The 13,894-nt window shown below is 45.2% G+C and overlaps 1 protein-coding gene across 1 annotated transcript in view; it reads left to right on the top strand.

Annotated features, from left to right (window-relative positions):
- The first annotated feature begins 3,905 nt into the window (after positions 1-3,905).
- The window catches only part of FAM81A (family with sequence similarity 81 member A), a 37,321-nt gene continuing 27,332 nt past the window's right edge, over positions 3,906-13,894 (top strand). Inside the window, exon 1 of the mRNA XM_073361471.1 lies at positions 3,906-4,249. The gene's annotated coding sequence lies outside the window, so the exon portion shown is untranslated. The remainder of the gene's footprint in view (positions 4,250-13,894) is intronic.

Raw genomic sequence — 13,894 nt, 5'->3', positions numbered from 1 at the left:
AACTCTAACAGAAAATAGCAGACATTTCCATAAAGTGAATGCACTTCCCATATTCATAAACATATGCAAACTAGAAGATGGTAATGGTATTAAAAAGAGTTTGAATAAGAACAATGGACAGCACAAATCTTGCTACATCAAGTTTAACAGGACCAAATTTAAAAGAACTGAAGAGGAAAAAAAAAAAGAACTGAGTAAGCTATGGATCACCTTGTTGAACTGCAGAGGAAATACACACGTTTAAGTGATGAACACAAAGGGCCTCCAGAAAAAGAAGTGTGCTTTATTTGTGAAATGAGCTTACCATCAGAAGACCTCCATGAAACTTCTACCCTCAGCATCGATAGTAGAGTCCACAAGAGTGCACTTCATCTGCAAAAGCAGCCCTTGCTTGCAAAACTAAGTAGAGGGGATTTAGAGGTCCAAGAGGCAAAGTATCATGTAGGATGTTTGGTGTCTCTACAACAAAGCCAGGGAGAAGAAAACTGAGCAAATCAACACAGAGAAGATGTCACGTGGCATTGCCTTCACTGAACTGATAGCATACATTGAAGAGACAAGAATGAATGAAAACTAGCAGACCTCACAAGGCTCTATATTGCTAGACTAGAACAGCTGGGAATGACACTGGCAGGGCACATTCACAGCACTGAATTAAAATCCCACATCATTTCACTACTCCAGATCTCCAAGCACACATGACGTGCTTCTTGCCTTCAACCAGAATATTGGATATGCACTCCAAAAAAGCATGTGAGGAAGACTGTGAGGAAGAAGCTCTTCACCTATCCCAAACAGCAACAATGACTCAAATGAAAACAGAATTTCATGGATCGTTTGACCCAGGATGCCAAGAAAAATCTGTTCCCAAGTCACTGTTGGCACTGATGTCCATGATATTGGATGGTCCAAACATTAAAACTCACTCAGAGCAAGTTTCCATTCATCCAGCTACCTTTACTTTGGGATAGCTGTTGAAGTACAACAGAAATATCTGTTACCATGAAGGAACAGAAAGTTTGTACCACAACAAAGCATGAGAAATGCATTTACCTATCTATGTTGGTTTGACACTTCATGCACAGACATGAAAAAGTGAGCTACCAGATACCTTTACGTTTGGATTGGCCATCTCCTATGACAGAGTGTTGGCCATCTCTATCAGCAAACAGAGCATGCCAACACTTGGAGGTTGAGAATGTAGTCTGTCCTCCAAAGCTTTGTGATGTATTGTTCACTACTGTGGCTGTAGACATCACAGACCATAATCCCAGCCGCACCACAGCAACAGACTCCTTCCACAAAACTAGGATACCACTTTCTTCAGCCTCCCAGTACTTAAGTGGAGGGAGATGTCCATGGAATTTCCATCCTTGACTGTGAGACTGTAGTATCAGTGAAGGAGATTTTATCATCACTTTCTGAGTCTTACACAATTGTCCCTCCAATGATCTTAAGAAAATGAATACTCCCATCCCTGCTGCAAATGTTGAAATCAAGACTGATTACCCAAGCCCTGCAGGAAGAATGCAGGTGGCTTGAACAAGTTAAGCAAGCAGCAAGTCTGGATACCTTCAATGGAGATGAACACATTTCCTGGGCAACTTATCATGCCAGCAAGCATCCAGTGCCAGACTTCGCTCCAGTCATCAATGAGCTTCTTCCCGTCTTTCCAGATGACTCGAAGTCTGTGGCAATGATTCATCATGTCATGGATGTGATAAGGAACACTGTACTCCACCTAAATCCATGTCAAGTGACAGTGATCACTGAGGACTAACCCCTTCTCACCATACCCAAACAGATACAGTGGACCTGGCTTGCTGGGTATGGTAAGGACAAATCTGTCATTATGTGGTCATCTGGAAATGGCAAGTTTAATTGGAGATTGGCTAGAAGATAGTGAATGAATAGGAGCTTTTGTTCAGGCCAAAGTGGCCTCCCTAGGAATGGCTGACTTCTTGAAAGAGTCTCATGTCATACATACTAGGCATGCCCATTGAGTAACTGCCAAAAGTCTGTGCATCTTGCTCCAAAATGCACACATACCGTATACGCAATGTCTCAGGGAAGATGAGGCCCTCATGAGGTATAAATGGTGTGACAAGTGAAAATTAGAAAACCCAGTGTTCCACTTCTGGCATACCACACTTAATTTGGATCTTCTTGTATTGACCTATGTGCTGTAAATGTGCCAGGCAAACTTTGCTCTCTACAATGAATGCCTTGGAAAGCTCTCACCCTGGTTCTTTGTGTTAGATCATAGTAATTATGTTCGTTGGGTGCCTGTTCACCTCCAAGATAAGATAAGCCTTCACACAGTGCATCCAGACACAGCTAGAGAGTTCCTAAAAGGAAACATCAGTTTGCAAGACACAACATGTTTTCTCTGCAGTCATGCTTGACCAGCCTCATGAGCAAAATCATACCATAATCAAAAGGGATGGTGGAGCTGTTGGTCTAACACAAAGTACAGAGGCCCTTTGGCTCTGGATGGTAATGGGACCAGAGATGGCCAGGTTGATAGAGGCTTGAGAAGACTAATAGAGATACCATGTATGTATTACTATAACTATAGTGCTCTGCATTATTTGCATACCAGAAACTCGTGAAAATTATTGGAGTCATCAAATAAATGGGAATTTAGTTGCACAACGGATGCAATATTTGCCCCTTATTTTTGTTCACATACACAGGCACTCACTCCCTCACATACTCTTTGGAAAAAGAAGAAGCAAACAAGTCAATTTTACTTGTACATTTGACACCCTTAAACCCCAATCCTAGAAATAATAATATACACGAGTAACTTTAGGTACCTGAGTAGTCCTTTTGAAATCAAGAGGACTACTCAGATGCATAAAGTAAGCATGTTCTATTGTGTCAGGATCAGGGAATAAATTTGTAATTAGGTCCAATGATTGTCAGAAATGAGTTACTGTTTCATTTCAGACTTGATTCTCTGAGGTGCAGTTGACTTTAATATAAACAGAGGGCAATCAATGCCCTATAGGTTCAAACCCTTAGTTGCTTTTATTTAAAAGTATGTGCATGTCAGAATGCTATTTAACCTTCAGACATACCAGATGGTTAGCACTGTGATGATTTGTGTTGGCAGCAGTAGTGGGATTTGATATCTATTTCAGCCAAAGGCAAATGTAGCTTAGGCTCTACTTTTGGGATTGCTGCAACAGATCTGATTTTACTTACTTTTGGTTTGTACCACTGTAACTCTAATGAAGTCAACAGACTCACACCAGCATGAGAGCAGAAGCAGACCCAATGTTCACCATTTTTGCTGGCTACTCTTTCCCCTAGTTTATATATCTGATTTGTGCATGCAAATGTAGGTCAATGCACGCTTCATGGGCTCTAACACACACACACTCTTACTTTTTACAGGCACAAAATAGTACACTGGCTCTGAGACCAACAGAAAATATAAGTAATTGTTTTTAACTTCTCACTGATTCAAATTGGCACAGTTTGACAGCCCTGTATTCTACCAGGATTTTCCATACACTGTGGGGAAAAATCCCTTATAGTCCAGATTCTCATCTTGTTGATACCATTAGGAATTCAGAGTAACTCCAATAAAATCGATCACCTTTCTCAAGCAAGAGATTGACTAGAGCAGGGGCTTCAGCGGACTGTATTGAACAGAATGCAAGCTATCCAGAGCCACTGCATTTATACTTGGCCCAATACTGTGCTAGAATCTGTCATCGTTAGTCATTCATGCTGTAACATATGGAATACGGTTTTTATTTGCTGTGTCTTTCCCCTCCCTGTTCTGCAAGGCGTTGACACTGCCATGAAATAGATTGTGAGGAAATGGTGATAAGAAGGGATTTGTTCTGGTTGTTGGATGGAGTGTGAATATTTGCCTCCTATAAATAAGTCTCTCTCTCTCGCTCTCTGTTTATTAGGAGAACCCTGGCTCCCTCTGATTGAGCTGCAGGTTTCTATGGAGACAGCGTCCTGGCAACAACTCTCAGCAGCCGTTTTCTTCCCATCTACCAGGCCTAGTGGCAACAGGCCCCGCGGAGAGGGAGAGGACCTGGCTGCCACTAGCAGCAGGAAGGGACGGATGGACATCCAGGGTGTCTAGCTGCGATCTGTGAATCTTTGCATACAGCTATCCCAGAAGTAAAAACATATTAAAAAGCCGAGCAGAGACACTCAGCAGAGAGGTTGCTAGGATGCAAGGGAAGGATGGGCAGCCATGTCCTGCCCTAATCCGACACTGGTGAGTGAATACAGGAGCTTTAATACAACTAAGAGTCTGTCTGAACTTTGCCCCTCTCTGTCGCATGACAATATGGTGATGTTTGTGTTGTGCTGTTATGTCAATTTTCTCCCCATCATAGCATTTCCACAATCATCCCCATATTCTCAGACGATCCCTCATGGACGTATGCTGCAGTCATTTTAGGGGACCTGTAAAACTTCATAATGTGGCAATGCAGTGTATGTAGTGTAGGGACTTGTTTGATGTAGCAAAGTGATGGGCTTTTTGTTTTTTGACCCATCCTCACACTGAGTCATGACACTAACATTTCTGCTCACTCCGAAACACCATCCTGGTATGTTGCAATGCTCCAGTGCAACATTGTGATTCCTGAGTTCGTCCCTGCCACGCCCTCCCAAAGGGCCCCTTGTTACAACCTTGTCGCCTCCAAAGGTATTCCTGGACTGTTTTGAGACAGGAAGGATGATCCAGTGGTTTGGGCATTAGCCTAGGACTTGGGAAGCCCTTCAAGTCCTGCTCTTCAACTTCTTGTGTGGATTTAAGACAAATCACTTAGCTTCTCTGTGCCTGAGTTCCCTGACTCTAAAATGGGGATAATAGCACTTCCCTACCTCACAAGGGTGTTGTGAAGATAAATCCATTACAGACTGTGAGGTACTCAGATCCTAGTATATGTATCTTAGGTAGATTTCAATGTTATGAAAGCTACAGAACAGAACTGCTACCATTGTGAATATGTATGGTACTTGTATGGCCCTCATTGTCGTAGAATCTGAGCTCCTCAAAATCTGTAATCTATTTACCCTCACAACACCCCAGTCAGGTAGAGCGTGCTATTGTACCCATTTTACAGATGGGTATCTGAAGCACAGAGAACTAAGAGACTTGTTCAAGGTCACACAGGAAAACTATCGCAGAGCAGGGAATTGAGCCCAGTCTCCCAAGTCCTAAGCTAGTGCCTAAATCATTAGAACATCCTTCTTCTCATCCCCCCAGAAATCAAATGTGCAGGGCAATGGGTGCTTTCAGGATGTGGCAGAGGGAGAGGTATGCCACAACAAAACAGGATCAAACCTGAATTTATGTATGTCTGTTTCTTTACTCTTGCATGTAGTTTTATCTTTAGTTTCAAGTTTTGTGTTTCTGATGTCAATGATCTACAGGAATAACAGTGAGGTATTCCAGGTTCATATGAGACAGAAGTTGTGGTAGGCTTCAAGTGAGTGGGTATTTTTGCAATCAGGTATGGAACTTATGGCTGTGAGATATCCATGTATCTGCAATTTGATAAATGTAGAATATTCAGAAAAGAACTCATGAAATAATCTTGTAAATCTGATAATATTGATTACTGTCTTGTGCTTTAAGTTAATATATCAAACAGTAAAATTAATTTAAAATAACTACTGACTTAAAAGGTTAAACATTTGGGGCCTGGACTTCTATTAGGTTCAGTGGAACTATGCCAATTTACACCAGCTCAGGATCTGTCCCTGAGAGTTACATTTTTCTTTTGCTGCACACCTGTTAACATTAATGGGTATTACACACATACATAGAGAGGGAATATAACTATTAGTTCTGACATGTAGCTATTATTATTTACAGGACATACATACATTTCCAGAACTGCAGAGAGCTGTGTGGAATTTGAATGCTGGTGGACAAGATGCTGGAGACTTGGTCTCTGAAAAAGTGTGGAATTTAGGGCTTGATCAAGTTAGTGGGAGTATTTCCATTGACTTGAATGGGCTTTGGATCAGGCCTTTACTGAGGCTTTCCCATTAGACACACAAAGCCCAATCATGGCGTCCTTACCCAGTGCGTATTCAGTATGTAGTAGAGCAAAATCCCAGGGTATGTCTACAATGGAATTAAGCACTCATGGCTGGCCTGTGTCAGCTGGCTCAGGCTGCGGGATTCTAAAATTGTGGTCTAGACGTTCAGGCTCAGGCTGAAACCTGGAGTCTGGGACCCTCCCCCTCTCGTGGGGTCCTGAGAATGCCCACAGAGCAATTTCACAGCTCTGTAGCCTGAGCCCCACGACCCTGTGTCAACTGACATGGGCCAGTCGTGGGTGTTTAACTGCAGTGTAGACATACCCCCCAGTGCTTTGTCATGGGCTCTGGCTTGGGGAAGGCTGTTAGAACTTGGCCCACAGTGAAGAGCTACTAAACAAATCAAATAAGGGAACTTAAAGCTGACAACAGATTTAAACCATTGCAAGCCTGGCAGTGAAGAAGGTGGTGAGAACTCTAAGGGCATGTCTACATTGCCCCACAGTTCGGACTAAGGGAGTGTGCATAGCTGTGGGCACCAAAATGCTGTGCTGTAACTCCCCCTTGTGGGTGCTGCAGGTAAGAATGTACTGGTCATGAGTTCTCTGTAAACAATAACAGTTACGTGCCAGATCTAATAGGTCTATTTCCTCTGGGGACCTTTTAAGTTCACACCTGCAGCATCCACACAGAGGAGTTACAGCGCAGCATTTTGGTGTGCACTACCATTCAGACTCCTAGTCCGAACTGCGGGGCAATGTAGACATGCCCCCAGTATCATTCAGGATGAGATAACTGCCTCAAATATCATTGTAGGTGTGTCAGGTCTCAACAGCAGAGAGATCTGAGCATGTACTGCAGAGCCAGCACGAGGTGTAAGCAGAATAAGCAATTGGTTAGGACCCCGAGCAACTTAAGGGAGCCCCTTTTAATTATTAGTATGTGTTGTGTGTGTTTGGGGGGAGGAAATATTTCTGCTTAGGGCCGGCAATGGCCGAGCACAAGCACTGGTCTACGGAGTGATGTGTTTAAATTAAAAATGACAAATAGCTGAATATTTCATATTTGGAAATATTGTTTCAGACGAATCAGTGTCTTTGGTGGCTTTTAGGACAATTTGTATTTGAAAGTACATCTGTGACTAATCCTGCAGTCTTTCTGCACCCAGACACTGACTTCAGTGGGAGTTACAGATGCAAAAGTATGGCAGGATGAAGCCATTGTGAGCTGAGGTAAAAAAACAAACCACATTTAAAATATACTGTCAATTATATGTTTTAAAATAGTTTAATATTTTGTCTTGTTTTTGGGACAATATGCTAGTCCTTAGTGATATAAATCAAGATAGTTCCACTGAAGTCAATGAGATTATTCACATATTTAAAATTAAGCTGTGCTTAAATGGTTTGCTGCATCAGGGTCATTAACATGCAGTTTGACCTAGTGGAAGGAGCACAGATCCAGGCTCTGCCACTGATTCACTGTATGACCTCTTTGGACAAGTCATTTAACCTCACTGGCTAAATTTCCCCAATTGTAAAATTGTGATAATAGTGCTAACCAAACCTACCTCACAGACTGTTGTGAGGATAGCCCTCAGATGAGTAATCCATTGTCTTAATGACACTTAGGGCAGGTCTACACTACCACAGGGATTGACACTCTGAGATCGATCCACCGGCCGTCGATTTAGTGGGTCTAGTAAAGACGCACCGAATGGACAGCAGATCGCTCTCCAGTCAACCCCTGTACTCTACCCTCCAATGAGAAGAGTAAGGTAAGTCGACCGGAGATTTTCTCCCGTCGACCCCCTATGGTGTATACCCCACGGTAACTTGACCTAAGGTACATCGACTCCAGCTATGTTATTCACGTAGCTGGAGTTGCATAGCATAGGTTGACTTACCGCAGTAGTGTAGACATACCCTAAGACTATGTCTACACTATGAAATTAGGTCGAATTTATAGAAGTCGGTTTTTTAGAAATCGTTTTTATATAGTTGATTGTGTGTCCCCACACAAAATGTTCTAAGTGCATTAACTCGGCGGAGTGCTTCCACAGTACCGAGGCTAGCGTCAACTTCCGGAGTGTTGCATTGTGGGTAGCTATCCCACAGTTCCCGCAGTCTCCACCACCCTTTGGAATTCTGGGTTAAGATCCCAATGCCTAATGGGGCAAAAACATTGTTGCAGGTGGTTCTGGGTACATGTCGTCAGGCCCGCCCTCCCTCCTTCCATGAAAGCAACGGCAGACAATCATTTCATGCCTTTCTTCCGGGGTTACCTGTGCAGATGCCATACCATGGCAAGCATGGAGCCTGCTCAGCTCACTGTCACTGTATGTCTCCTGGGTGCTGGCAGATGCGGTACTGCATTGTTACACAGCAGCAGCTCATTGCCTTGCGGCAGCAGACAATGCAATAGGCCTGATAACCATCATCATCATCATGCCGCCTCGGTGAGGTCAGTCAGGAGCACCTGGGCAGACATGGGGCACAGGGACATAATAGGAGTGACTCGACCAGGTCCTTCTCTTTAGTCCTGCCGGCAGTCGTATTGCACCGTCTTCTGCTGAGCAGCCAGGAGATGAGGATGGCTAGCAGTCCTACTGCACCGTCTGCTGCCAGCCTAAGATGTAAAAGATAGATGGAGTGGATCAAAACAAGAAATAGACCAGATTTGTTTTGTATTCATTTGCTCCCCCCTCCCTCTCTCCCTCCCTCCATGAAATTAAGGGCCGACTATTGTTTTGGTGAGGTCCATCAGGCACACCTTGAAAAGTTTAATGGAGATTCAGTCCTGCCTGGAATACCAGGGGGAGGGATAGCTCAGTGGGTTGAGCATTGGCCTGCTAAACCCAAGGTTTTGAGTTCAATCCTTGAGGGGGACATTCTGTGTGACAGTTGTTTTTGTTTCTCCTTGATGTAAAGCCATCCCCTTTGATTTTAATTCCTGTAAGCCACGTTGTCAGTCACCCCTCCCTCCATCAGAGCAACAGCAGACAATTGTTTCGCGCCTTTTTTCCATGCAGATGCCATACCATGGCAAGCATGGAGCCTGTTCAGATCACTTTGGCAATTAGGAGCACATTAAACACCATGCGCGTTATCCAGCAGTATATGCAGCACCAGAACCTGCCAAAGCAAAACCGGGTGAGTAGGCAACATCAGCACAGTGACAAGAGTGATGAGGACATGAACACAGACTTCTATCAAAGCACGGGCCCTGGCAATGTGGGCATCATGGTGCTAATGGGGCAGGTTCATGCCATGGAACGCCGATTCTGGGCCAGGAAACAAGCACAGACTGGTGGGACTGCATAGTGTTGCAGGTCTGGGACGATTCCCAGTGGCTGCGAAATTTTGCATGCATAAGGGCACTTTCATGGAACTTTGACTTGCTTTCCCCTGCCCTGAAGCGCATGAATACCAAGATGAGAGCAGCCCTCACAGTTGAGAAGTGAGTGGCAATAGCCCTGTGGAAGCTTGCAATGCCAGACAGATACCGGACAGTTGGGAATCAATTTGGGGTGGGCAAATCAACTGTGGGGGCTGCTGTGATGCAAGTAGCCAACGCAATCAAAGATCTGCTGATATCAAGGGTAGTGAGTCTGGGAAATGTGCAGGTCATAGTGGATGGCTTTCCTGCAATGGGATTCCCTAACTGTGGTGGATAATAGACGGAACCCATATCCCTATCTTGGCACCGGAGCACCCAGCCGGCGAGTACATAAACCGCAAGAGGTAGTTTTCAATAGTGCTGCAAGCACTGGTGGATCACAAGGGACGTTTCACCAACATCGACATGGGATGGCTGGGAAAGGTACATGACGCTCACATCTTCAGGAACTCTGGTCTGTTCCAAAAGCTGCAGGAAGGGACTTTATTCCCAGACCAGAAAATAACCGTTGGGGATGTTGAAATGCCTATAGTTATCCTTGGGGACCCAGCCTACCCCTTAATGCCATGGCTCAGGCAGCCTGAACAGTAGTCAGGAGCTGTTCAACTACAGGCTGAGCAAGTGCAGAATGGTGGTAGAATGTGCATTTCGACATTTAAAAGCGCGCTGGCGCAATTCACTGACTAGCTTAGACCTGAGCGAAACCAATATTCCCACTGTTATTACTGCTTGCTGTGCTCTCCACAATATCTGTGAGAGTAAGGGGGAGACGTTTATGGTGGGGTGGGAGGTTGAGGCAAATCACCTGGCCACTGGTTATGCGCAGCCAGACACCAGGGCAGTTAGAAGAGCACAGGAGGGCATGCTGCGCATCAGAGGAGCTTTGAAAACCAGTTTTATGACTGGTCAGGCTACGGTGTGAAAGTTGTGTTTGTTTCTCTTTGATGAAACCCCACCCCCGTGGGTTCACTCTACTTCCCTGTAAGCTAACCACCCTCCCCTCCCACCTTCGATCACCGCTTGCAGAGGAAATAGTCATTGTTGCTTCACATTCATGCATTCTTTATTAATTCATCACACAAATAGGGGGATAACTGCCAAGGTAGCCCAGGACGGGTGGGGAGAAGGGAAGGACAAGGCCACACTGCACTTTAAAACTTAAACTTTAAAACTTATTGAATGCCAGCCTTCTATCGCTTGAGCAATCCTCTGGGGTGGAGTGGCTGGGTGGCCGGAGGGCCCCCCCACCGCATTCTTGGGTGTCTGGGTGAGGAGGCTGGTTGGTTACACAGGGGCTGTAGTGGCGGTCTGTGCTTCAGCTGCCTTTCCTGCAGCTCAACCATACGCTGGAGCATATTAGTTTGATCCTCCAGCAGCCTCAGCATTGAATCCTGCCTCCTCTCATCACGCTGCCACCACCTATCATCTTCCCGCCACCTCTCCTCACGTTCATGTTGTGCTTTCCTGCATTCTGACATTGTCTGCCTCCATGCATTGGTCTGTGCTCAGAGAATATTTCATCACGACTGCGTTTTGTTTCCACCTTCTAATCTTCGCTAGCCTCTGGGAAGGAGAAGATACTGTGATCCTTGAAACACATGCAGCTGGTGGAGGAAAAAAAAGGGACAGTGGTATTTAAAGATACATTTTATATAACAATGGGTACACTCTTTCACGGTAAACCTTGCTGTTAACATTACATACATAGCACATGTGCTTTCGTTACGAGGTCACATTTTGCCTCCCCCCACGCGTGGCTAACAGCGGGGAACATTTCTGTTCAGCCACAGACAAACAGCCTAGCAGGAACGGGCACCTCTGAATGTCCCCTGAAGAAAAGCACCCTATTTCAACCAGGTGACCATGAATGATATCACTCTTCTGAGGAAAACAGAGAGATAAAGAACCGATGTTGTTTGAACGCCAGCAAACATACGCTGCAATGCTTTGTTCTGCAATGATTCCCGACTACATGCTACTGAGCTGGCGTGGTAAAGTGTCCTACCAGGGTGGACGGAATAAGGCTGCTCTCCCCAGAAACCTTTTGCAAAGACTTTGGGAGTACATCCAGGAGAGCTTTATGGAGATGTCCCTGGAGGATTTCCGCTCCATCCCCAGACATGTTAACAGACTTTTCCAGTAGCTGTGCTGGCCGCGAATGCCAGGGCAAATCAATCATTAAACACGCTTGCTTTTAAACCATGTATACTATTTAAAAAGGTACACTCACCAGAAGTCCCTTCTCCGCCTGGCAGGTCCGGGAGGCAGCCTTGGGTGGGTCCGGGGGGTACTGGCTCCAGGTCCAGGTTGAGAAACAGTTCCTAGCTGTTAGGAAAACCGGTTTCTCCGCTTGCTTGCTGTGAGCTATCATATTCCTCATCCCCAAAACCTGCTTCCGTGTTTCCTCCCACTCCATTGACCGAGTCAAAGCACAGGGTTGGGGTAGTGGTGGCTGAACCCCCTAAAATGGCACTGCAGCTCATCACAGAAGCGGCATGTTTGGGGCTCTGACCCGGAGCGGCCGTTTGCCTCTCTGGTTTTCTGGTAGGCTTGCCTCAGCTCCTTAAGTTTCATGTGGCACTGCTTTGGGTCCCTGTTATGGCTTCTGTCCTTCATGCCCTGGGAGATTTTGACAAATGTTTTGGCATTTCGAAAACTGGAACGGAGTTCTGATAGCACTGATTCATCTCCCCATACAGAGATCAGATCCCATACCTCCCATTCGGTCCATGCTGGAGCTCTTTTGCGATTCTGGGACTCCATCATGGTCACCTCTGCTGATGAGCTCTGCATGGTCACCTGCAGCTTGCCACACTGGCCAAACAGGAAATGAGATTCAAAAGTTCGCGGGCCTTTTCCTGTCTACCTGGCCAGTGCATCTGAGTTGAGAGTGCTGTCCAGAGCGGTCACAATGGAGCACTCTGGGATAGCTCGTGGAGGCCAATCCATCAAATTGCGTCCACACTACCTCAAATGCGACCTGGCAAGGCCAATTTCAATGCTAATTCCCTTGTCGGGAGTGGAGTAAAGAAATCCATTTTAAGAGTCCTTTAAGTCGAAAAAAAGGGCTTCGTCGTGTGCACAGGTGCAGGGTTAAATTGATTTAATGCTGCTAAATTCGACCTCAACTCCTAGTGTAGACCAGGCCTTAGTGGAAACTATTTTTGTGAGGAATGGTTTGTGGGATTTGGCCCTTAGTATCTGTACAGTGTAAAAATGTGTAAATAATAATAGCCATCGCCAATATAATGCTTTTCATCATAGATCTCCAAGCACTTTACAAAGAAGGTCAGTATCATTATCCCCATTTTACACATGGAGAAACTGAGGCACAGAGGAGCATTGCCCAGGAGCACACAGCAAAGCAGAAGCAGAGCAGGGATTTGAAATCAGGTCGTCTCAGTCCCAGTCAGTGTCCTGGCCATTTACTACAGTGTTTCTCATTAAAATGGGGCTATGTTTAAAAAAATAAATCTTATTCATGGAATGCTATACTGTAACTGGAACACACACATTGCTACAAAAATGCTCTCCGTTTTCTAAGCAGTGCCTTGAAACATGTTCTAATGCATGAACATGAGATGTATTTTGATACTTTTTCAGGATATCCCTCACAGGTTTTTTGAACTTCAAAAGTTGACACTTGTATTAAAATAACCTGTTTTCTCCTTCCATCTGTTCACCATATTGCACCAAGTTTCATCAGCAATTGCAAAACTGTTTTCATAGAACTCTTCGTATTCTGTAGCAATTCTGAGTTCACATGGAATTCAGGATCAGGCCCAATGTGAAAAAGGAGTGATCATTGCTACATCGTAATAGGATCCTCAGTGGGCTGAAGGGCCTAGTGGTTAGTGTCCACTCATTCATGGTGCAGTGGTAGGGTAGCCTGCACCCATCCACTCCACTGGGCTCTGACCCAGGGCCCGAGGAGGGTCAGCAGCATTTGCCTACAGGGCAGGACTCTGAGCTACTTTCCCTGGGTCCATTCCTACCACTGCTTCACTCCCTCAGCTTCTGGCCCCAGATAAGGAGAAAAGAAAAATGAAAATGAAACCCAACTGCCAGCACATATGGGGCTCTGCATACAATCCTGTTCCTTCAGGGAGGCTTCTCCAGCCCCGCTTCAGGATTGGTCTGCACTCCTCTGCAACCTCCCCCTTCAGATATTGGTTGCTTCCTTTTCAGCCCTATTTCCAGATGGAGCATGCTCTGCAGGGTTGGAAGGGAGGGGCTAGCTGGGCTCAGTACTGCCCTTTAACCCTTCCAGTCCAGTGTTAGGTTTGTATACCCCATTACAATGTTAAAAACATTTGTTTTTAGATGGCATAGAGTAGATGGATTTGGTTATGGCTACCACTCCTTTTTGCAAGTAACTTACTGAGCCAAATTCTGATCTCATTTACACTTGTATAAATCCAGAGTTGCTGTATTGAAGTTAGAGTTAAATGGGTGCAAGTGATAT

Source organism: Lepidochelys kempii, chromosome 10 (assembly GCF_965140265.1).
Source record: "Lepidochelys kempii isolate rLepKem1 chromosome 10, rLepKem1.hap2, whole genome shotgun sequence".
Lineage (NCBI taxonomy): Eukaryota > Metazoa > Chordata > Testudines > Cheloniidae > Lepidochelys > Lepidochelys kempii.
This window is presented reverse-complemented; position numbering and strand designations above follow the sequence as displayed.